At 39.1% G+C, this 10,000-nt stretch overlaps 2 protein-coding genes across 3 annotated transcripts in view; one reads left to right on the plus strand and one right to left on the minus strand.

The window, feature by feature from the left end:
* LOC142335402 (proteasome maturation protein-like) overlaps window positions 1-10,000 on the plus strand; it is a 517,526-nt gene that overhangs the window by 79,405 nt on the left and 428,121 nt on the right. The window lies entirely within an intron of this gene.
* Window positions 1-10,000, minus strand: part of LOC142334963 (uncharacterized) — a 63,007-nt gene that overhangs the window by 11,728 nt on the left and 41,279 nt on the right. The window lies entirely within an intron of this gene.

Raw genomic sequence — 10,000 nt, forward strand, 5'->3', positions numbered from 1 at the left:
CATTCGATCCTATATACAATATTTTCAAATATTATAGGGGTTCAAATCTTCAATATATTTATTCTCGATGTGCTCAAAAACTTTAATTTTTCGGTGATGGACAAAAAGATACAAACTTTTGCAAATCGGCGGAGAAACAAATCTCAGGTTTGAAATCTAACTTTTTTTAGATTATAATTTGAGCGATCAATTATAAAGCGCAAAGTAGAGTTAATTTGCTACCTGGTAAGCATTTCATTTGCAAAAAAAATGGAAGGACAAAGAAGTGTTATAAGCAGCACAACAACGCTGATTTTTCGAACAAAAATCAGGAGGAAAAACATGATTTACGCATAATTTTTTAATTAAAGAATCATCCAAGCTCAGTATTATGTATGCAACGTGCAGTTAAAACAATTATAAGTCTTCTGTAGAACAAAAAACAATTCTGTACTGTTTCACCATTTCCCTATTGTAAACTTTTTTCGTAATCTTTCCCACCTAATTCTTTGTTCAATTCAACTGAAAAAGCTAAAACTTTCAAATATAGTAATTGTGTTATCCCCAGTCGATACTGGATAGTTATCTTGCAGATCTTAAAGGAATCTTGCAAAATATTGTTATCTTACAAGATCGTACAAAATGAATGAATATCTTGCAAGTTCTCTTTCAAAAAATCAAAGACATCCAAAAATGAGTATTTAAAATCCACCATGTATGTCTAAAAAGTTGCTCTGTGTAATTTTATGGAAATGGAGGAATAACTGAGAAACTAAAACTAGAGATGTTTGAGCATGCAAAAACATAGTTTTTTTTGAAAAACGTGGGTTAGTTTTGTTTGTGTGTTTGTGTGTGCGTGTGCGTATGTGTGTGTGTGTGTGTGTGTGTTTGTGCGTGTCTTTGTGTGTTAGTGTGTTAGGTTAGTGTATGTGTGTGTGTGAAATAAGGTATGTGTGTGTGTTTGTATGTGTTTGTCATTGCATATGAGCAACAAACAACTCAGGAACAGATGAAGGAGAACGCTATATTTAAATATAAACATCAAATTCTTTGTATAAAATTTAAGCTTAGTCTTTATCTTCCAAATAAAATTTTAGATTAATTTGATTATATCTCAAGCCACATAAAGTTAAAACGTTTTTTGGCTCAAATTGAACTCAATTAGGACCGTTGTGCGATTTTGAACCTTTTTATTGATGTCGTGTATTAATACTTTTCCGATATTTGTTTTTCCTGTTAACTTTGTCAAAGACCAGAATATGTTTATGTTCAAGTATTGCGAATTTTAAGAATTTGTTGGCTACGACTAGGTCACTGGGATATGGCAGGCTTTTTTTCCAAAAAGAGTTATCTTGCATGATTTTGCTAGTCGAATGGTTATCTTGCAAGATTCTTGCAAGACAATGGCTATCTTGCAAGATGGTCTATAAAACTTTCAAGACAATCCATCGTATTGCCAAATCTTCCAAGAATTGTGCATGACATTATGCAATATTATTGTTGGAGCTGAGCTCGCTAAGCTTGCGTAGGCGGGAAAATAGAAACAAAACACTTTCTGTTGTCCTAGTCATTTAATAGTTATAGTTATAATTATAGTTCTAGTTACAGTTTGTCACGTGAGAAAAAAGTGAAAAAGGGGGAAATAACAAAAAGCAACACAGAATTCAACGTAGCAGCCGCAGAAAACGGCTTAAAGTATAACTCAGCAAAATAGTGCAAAAACAAATTGTCGTGAGCAGTAAATAACGTGTTACTGTGTCTTGAACTAGAAATATTCCTGAGCAATAAATTTTTATTGTGTCTTGTATTCAAAATATTATTCTTGAGCAGTAAATTCTGTTACTGTGTCTTGCATCAACGAATTATTGAAGCTGAAATTCAACTGTTACAACCCCAACTTCTGGTATTCTCAACTAGTGAGTACAAACAGCAAAAGCCAACTTTGGTTTAAATTTAAATATTTTTGCACAAACAGGTCTTACACATATATCTTTGTCTTCGATTTGTTTTTTCTATCGGATTGAACTGGTATACATAAAGAGATCCCGTATTGTGTGATCTGTAGTAATCCAGTTCAAATTGATAGTTGAAAAAACTAAGATTAGCCCATAATTACGAACTGAATAGTTAATGCAACGGTAAGTACAGCAGAGCGGATATACAGTTACAAAAGCGAACTGCATAAACGAAGTATCCGGACAGATTTGGTAACCACTCAGAACGAACTGGGCGGTGTAAAACTTTCTTTGTGAAACACAAGGAGAGCAGCCGTTACATTTGGTCCGCCGACCCGGACAGTGGAATAAACTGCTGTCCAACCCAAGAGTCGAGGTGACGAAGTCATCGACGAACGAGAACAAAACTCAACAGGCAATTCAAGACGCAAAGCCAATTAGGCAAAGTGCATTAGAAGTTGAATAGCAAGGCTTAATTAAAGCAAATAAATAAAAGTACTGTAGAGATTCAAGCTGCAGTCCCAAATTACAAACGAAGTGACTCCGTCACAGAGTCAAGACATTTTGCATAGACAGATTAGCAACTGCCAACAACAACTCAAGGCAAAAACTCAGGAGGGCTAGGAGCTAATCAAAAACAACAATAGACCAAGCAAACTCAAGACCATCTATCAACAGGTACTGAAGCTTGACGACTCTTTTTGCATTCTTCTTCGGAAGCGAGCAAATATTCTTCGTGATCCCGAATTGTATGAGGGTTACGAAGCCGAACGACTAACTTTCTTACAAAAATTAAACGCAGACTGGCTACCATACATTCAAGGAGAAACAAACATGACGGATCAACAGAAGCAAACTGTTCAATTGACAAGCGATGCAGAACCAAAGGCCGCTAAGATTTCACAGTCTGTTGTAGGAGTTTCTCAACGAACTGTTGAAAAAGGAAACCCAAACAAGGACAATGATTTAAATGCCTCCTCTGATAAACGAGCTAAAAAGGCAGAAAAACTTGCGGCTTTAGAGAAAGACTTTGCAGCAAAAATGAGGTTGAAGAAAATTGAATTCGAATTGAAAAGGAAAGAGCTTGAAATGGAGATACAACATTTTGAAGAAGAAGGTGCACTCAAACTGAAATACGAAAAACAAGCTCTTGACGCAAGAGCATCAGACTCTGATGAAAGTGCAGCCCCTAGTATTCGAAGTAGATCACCATTCAATTGGAAAACCCCGAAGAACAAAGATGTTTCCGGTTGGCTCGATAACTCGGATAAATTCTCCAAGTTGCACGATTATAGTTTCGAGCGTGCGAAAACTAGGATTGACAACAATTATCCCAGGGTAAGCTTCAATCGCGAAGGTGTACTTAAGTCAAGGTCACCAAGTGGAGAGCGTGTCAGCTCAGCCCGGGAACAAGACAAGTTTAAGCGTAATAAACCAAGCAGTAGTAGTCAACTACCTAAGTTGAAGTTAAGTTCGTTCGACGGAAACCCCCTAGAGTGGCCGGAGTGGTCGAATATGTTCAAAGCAACGGTTCACCATCGCAATATACCTGACTCAGAGAAAATGAGCCACTTGAAAACTTTGTTGACAGGTAAAGCAAAGTCAGCTATATCAGGAATGGGCTATTCGGGAAAGTTCCACGCTCAAGCGTGGGAACTCCTGGGACGGAAGTTTGGGCGACCTTACCTAATTGTCGACGCTCAGCTTAACATATTGCGCAAACAACAACCAATTCGAATGCACGACTCAACGGCTATAATTAATTACTCAATAACAACCAGCAACCTAGTTAATGTACTGAAGCAATACATTTATGAGGGCGATCTGCGTTCAAGTTCAACACTACAAGTGGCAATTGAAAAACTGCCCCCAAACTTGAAAGAAAAGTGGTTCTTCTTCGTTGACGAGTGTCAAGAAGATAGACCCGATCTCACTCCCCTTGAAAAATGGTTAGCTCGAATGGCTTTTGTCCATGAAGGAATGCCATCGACCAAGAGCGAACGAAAGGAAGATGATCGACCAAACGCTAACAAGGAAAAACGATTCAAAAAATCGTCAAATATTAGTGCGAGTTCGAATGCGAACGAAACGAAGCAAATGCAAAACAACAACTGTCCACTAGCGGATGGCACTCATAAAATATGGAACAGCCCAATATTTAAGAGTATGAATGTCACCGATCGCTATGCGGCAGTGAGAAAAGAACGCTTATGCTATTGTTGTCTAGGGAAAGGGCATGCAATCAAAGATTGCAAAGTCCACCCGTGCGGTATAAATGGATGTACCAAAAAGCACAACAGACTGCTACACTCAGAAAACCAAATGGACGAGGGTAGTCACGCAGTTAACGTAAGCGCAGCAACAATCAACCAGAGTAACCAAGTTACTAGTTTTCTTCAAATCGTTCCGGTATCGGTTCAGAGTGGTGGTAACAGGTTGACTACCTACGCTTTCCTCGATAGTGGGTCAACAGTATCATTCATCGATCAAAGTGTCAAGGATCAACTACAAGCCAAAAGCACGGACGTTACCTTGAACATAGCTGGCATACATGGGACGCAAGATTTGAGGACAGAAAAAGTTCCTATCACAATAAAGGTACTACATTCAATGGTGCATTCGATTGAAGCGTTTGCATACCCATCAATCTCGTTGGGAAACACAACATATGATTACAAGGAACTGAAGAACAACTTCAGACACCTGAATGTTCTCACTAACAGAACATTCAACTTGATGGAAGTAGGCATCATACTTGGACAAGATGCCTACGACATTCAACGTCCACTGGACTATAAGATTGGAACACGACGTTAGCCTTTCGCCGTCTTAAAAGAATTAGGATGGGTAGTCAGTGGTCCCATGACAGGCAAGAAAAGTCAAAATGTTTGTCATTTTGCCTTCACAGAAGATGTGAAAGTGGCAGAAAATATTCAATCATGGTGGGACATAGAAATTTATGCTCCCAAAATAAATGTTGTAAGTCAATCAAAGAAAGAGCAACAAGCTCAGAAGTTTCTAGAGAGCACAACAAAGTTTACAGGCGAGCGGTATGAAGTGGGCATGCTCTGGAATAAACCAGAACCCAATCTTCCAAATAACTACGGCTCGGCCCTTGGCCAGCTCTACTCACTGGAACGAAGATTCCAACGAGACACAAATTCAAAAGAATTGTATCAACAGTCAATTGATACAGATGTTGAAAAGGGATTTGTGAAGATCCTCGGTAAATCGGAAGTCAAAGGCACTTTCAGAAAGGAATGGTACTTACCACACCATCCAGTACTAAACCCCAACAAACCGGGTAAAGTTCGCCGTGTTTGCAACGCTGCAGCAAAATAAAAGGATATATGCCTAAATGACAAGTTGTTAGCCGGACCCGATCTACTACACGGATTGATTGGAACAATATTCAGATTTCGAGAAGGACCAATAGCCCTAACCGCAGATATTGAATCAATGTTTCTGCAAGTGCAAGTTCCTGAACGGGATAAAAGCTGCTTAAGACTCTTGTGGCAAGAATAACAAGTTCTTTATTCGCAACAATGAACGAACCTGTGCAAATTTACGAGTATCAACGTCATGTTTTTGGAGCAAAGAGTTCACCAACATGTGCCAACTACGCTCTGAAGCAAGTAGCCATCGATAACGAGGACGAGTTCCCAATTGCAGCAAAAACAATCCAAAGCAACTTCTACATGGACGATTCATCAACTCAGTCGAAACACCTGAAGAAGCAATCAAGGTTTTCAAACAGCTACAACCTCTTCTCTCAAAGCATGGATTTGAACTGAAGAAGTGGATCACCAACAGCGACTTGGTAACCAACGCAATCCCAGAGGATTTGAGACCAATCAGCAACACAAAGCAGGTTGAAGTAGAACCCGGCAAGGAAGGTTCATCCGTGCTTGGGCTTCAGTGGACGATTATCGATGATAGTCTACAGGTTTTTAGAGGTACAAGCAAAGAAGTTGAGACCCCAATCACCCAAAGGAAGATCTTATCTCTAGTTTCTTCAGTGTTTGATCCTCTTGGACTGTTTGCACCATTCAGTGTTCATATGAGACGACTCCTGAAGAGCATCTGGACAGAAAATGGGCAAAATTGGGACAACTCAGTGGAACCTAACGAAGAAGAAGAGTTTTTGAAATGGAAAGACCAGCTCCCAGAAGTAGCAGAAGCCAGCATTGATAGAAGATACTTCAGCACATCCAAGGACAAATGGGAACTTCCTGTGTGCCGACGCATCTGAAGACACAATGTGCGCAGTGGCATACCTACGTTCAAAGCCCAAAGAATACACAGCAGACTTAGCATTTGTAATCGGAAAGTGCAGAGTTGCACCGATGCGACACCTTTCCATACCACGCTTGGAACTACAAGCAGCAGTGATGGCGGTGCGACTTAAAGAACAGATAGTGAAAGAACACAAAACGAAGATTCACAGTTGCAACTTTTGGTCAGACTCCACTACTGTTCTGCAATGGATTCATAGCTCCCACCGTAAGCAACAGGTGTTTGTTGCAAACAGAGGGGCTGAGATTTTGGACACAACTAATGTTTCACAGTGGAATCATGTGAGTGGTATTAACAATCCAGCTGACATCGGGACACGAGCGATCAATGTTGACGAACTTAAGAGAAGTGAATGGCTCACTGGGCCGGCCTGGTTGAAGCAACGAGAAAACGAATGGCCTGAACAAGTGAATTTAACATTTGCTTCAGACGAACAAAACGACGAAATGGTCTTCTCAGCAAAGTTTGAAGAAAAGAAGCCGATGATTCAGTGGGAACGATTTAGCAATTTCAATCGACTAGTAAGTACAATGGCATACGTACAGCGCGTATTCAAAAAACACAAACCGGCAACAAAAACACTAAGTGTTGAAGAAAGGGAGGGTGCACAAGCAAGCATCTTCAGGCTACTACAGCAAGAACAGTTTGCTGAAGAGATGAAATCTCTCAAGGCTGAAAAGGAAATTTCAAAAAACAGCAAAATTCTCCAGTTTTCACCATTCATAGACCAGCAAGGACTTATTCGTGCTCAAGGCAGAATAGGTAAAAGTCAACTGAACTTCGAAACCAAGCATCCAATACTGTTACATTGGAAGCACCATGTAGTTGAACTATTCTTGCGAAATGAACATAAGATTAGTCACCACGAAGGTACTGAACATGTAAGAAACATAGTTCAGCAGAAATTCTGGATCCTAGGCATACGAAATGCTTTCAGATTGATCAAAAACAAATGTATTAGATGTCGAAAGGGAAGAGCCCAAATAAAGGCACCAGTAATGGCAGATCTACCTGAAGAACGATTAGTCGCATCAACAGTGTTCTCGAATGTGGGCGTAGACTATTTCGGACCATTCACAGTAAAGATTGGTCGAAGAAACGAAAAGCGCTGGTGCTGTCTATTCACATGCTTTACATAGAGATTGTACCAAAATAGACACTGATTGTTGTCTGAACGCAATTATGCGATTCATTGCTCGAAGAGGCATACCGGTCAAAATGATTAGCGATAACGGGACAAACTTCGTTGGAGCTGAAAAAGAACTAGCAGAGTATATAGCAGCATGGAACAAAAGGCAAATTGAAGGACATCTGATTCAACAAGGTATCAGATGGAAGTTCAACCCACCTGCAGCACCACACTTTGGAGGAGTGTGGGAAAGACTGGTTAGGAGGTGCAAGAAGGCAATGTATGCAGTGCTGGGCAGTCGATCAGTCACGGAAGATCTTCTGTCGACCACGATGTGTCTTGTTGAACAGACGTTGAATGCTAGACAGCTGACGCCGGTCAGTTCTGATGCTACGGATTTAGAAGCTATTGCTCCGAACCATTTCCTACTTGGCAACAAGAACCTTTGTTTACCGTATCTATCAGGTGCAGAGCAATTTGGTGATCATAGAAAGCTCTTCCGACAAACGCAAGCTTACGCAGACCTCATCTGGGATAGATTGCGTAAAGAGTACTTGCCAACGTTGAGCAGTCGAAAGAAATGGCAGAACACAACGGACAGAAGTCTTCAGCAGGGTGATCTTGTGTGGTTAGTGGAAGACAGTGACAAACGTGTATATTACGATCTGGGTCGAATAACCGAAACCTTTGAAGGTTCCGACGGAGTGATTCGATCAGCGAAAATCCGAACGAAAGATGGATTCTACAAGAGACCAGTAGTGAAGCTCGCTCCAGTTCTATCAATGGACGAAGATGCTTTCACGAAGGAAAACAGGGCCGACGATGCTGGAGCTGAGCTCGCTAAGCGTGCGTAGGCGGGAAAATAGAAACAAAACACTTTCTGTTGTCCTAGTCATTTAATAGTTTTAGTTATAGTTCTAGTTCTAGTTACAGTTTGTCACGTGAGAAAAAAGTGAAAAAGGGGGAAATAACAAAAAGCAACACAGAACTCAACGTAGCAGCCGCAGAAAACGGCTTAAAGTATAACTCAGCAAAATAGTGCAAAAACAAATTGTCTTGAGCAGTAAATAACGTGTTACTGTGTCTTGAACTAGAAATATTCCTGAGCAGTAAATTTTTACTGTGTCTTGTATTCAAAATACTATTCTTGAGCAGTAAATTCTGTTACTGTGTCTTGCATCAACGATTGATTGAAGCTGAAATTCAACTGTTACAACCCCAACTTCTGGTATTCTCAACTAGTGAGTACAAACAGCAAAAGCCAACTTAGGTTTAAATTTAAATATTTTTGCACAAACAGGTCTTAGACATATATCTTTGTCTTCGATTTTTTTTTCTATCGGATTGAACTGGTATACATAAAGAGATCCCGTATTGTGCGATCTGTAGCAATCCAGTTCAAATTGATAGTTGAAAAAACTAAGATTAGCCAATAATTACGAACTGAATAGTCAATGCAACGGTAATTACAGCAGAGCGGATATACATTTACAAAAGCGAACTGCATAAACGAAGTATCCGGACAGATTTTGTAACCACTCAGAACGAACTGGGCGGTGGAAAACTTTCTTTGTGAAACACAAGGAGAGCAGCCGTTACAATTATTGCATAAAAAATGAGTCGTTAAAAAATATGGGCTTACAAATACCAAATTCAGATCAATGTAGATACTTAGGGGTCATTCTGGATAATATTTTCCGTATTTTCAAAAAACACCACTGTGACACCGTAACCAAAAAGTTAAAGCAGTTCTCCTGAATAATATACAAAATAAGACATTTTTTCCAAAAAGTCTACTACTTCTGTTCTATCAATCTTTTGTAATGCCTTATATATCATATGGTATGCTAGTGTACGGCAAGACATCAACAACTACTTTGAATCGCGTGGAGATGAGTCGCCGTAGGATCATAAAAGCATTAATTTTCAAAAAAACCGAAAAGAATCCTTAAAACATATAATCGATAAGTTTAAACTTTTTTTCCGTCTGCGCAATTTTTGTCAGAGAACTTTTTAAGGAAATGCACAGAGAATACCTAAGTGAATCGTCATTGAACATAAGAGATTTGTCAACTGAATTAAGAGCTTATAATACTAGGAGCAAAAACAAGGGACTAATAACCGCTGTTGAAGGGAATAAAATGTCTCTAAAACCGTTAATTACCAGGCTGTTTAACTGGTGCAAAGAAAACAATATTATCCCACCAGACTTAAAAAAACTGAAAAAGTAAAAAGAAACAATTGGATAAAAAAAGTAATCAATACATACTTAATTGACTACAAAACTCTCGCAGATATGTTTTATTCATAGGCTCTAGCTTTTGGTCGTGGCTTGCTGACAGGGTTATTATTAGGGCAGTGACTTGATGAGCTGATTAAGCTCTTTTTACTGTCCTTATTCAATTATATAATTATATGCCATGTACATCACTTTTGTACTATGTATCTTGTATTTATTGAACTAAAAATTGAAATTGAAATTGAATTAGTCTTTGATTTATTTCGTTATAAGTTTGAATTTTTATACATGCAGAGAATCTATTTCGAGTGATCTATACCCAAACCTAGTCTTTTTTGAAGATCTCAATTCTCATTCAATAAAAGGCAAGGATTGCTTTAAAAATACTGAAGCTATGAAGTT

This window comes from Convolutriloba macropyga, chromosome 2 (genome assembly GCF_964194025.1).
Source record: "Convolutriloba macropyga chromosome 2, txConMacr16.3, whole genome shotgun sequence".
Lineage (NCBI taxonomy): Eukaryota > Metazoa > Xenacoelomorpha > Acoela > Convolutidae > Convolutriloba > Convolutriloba macropyga.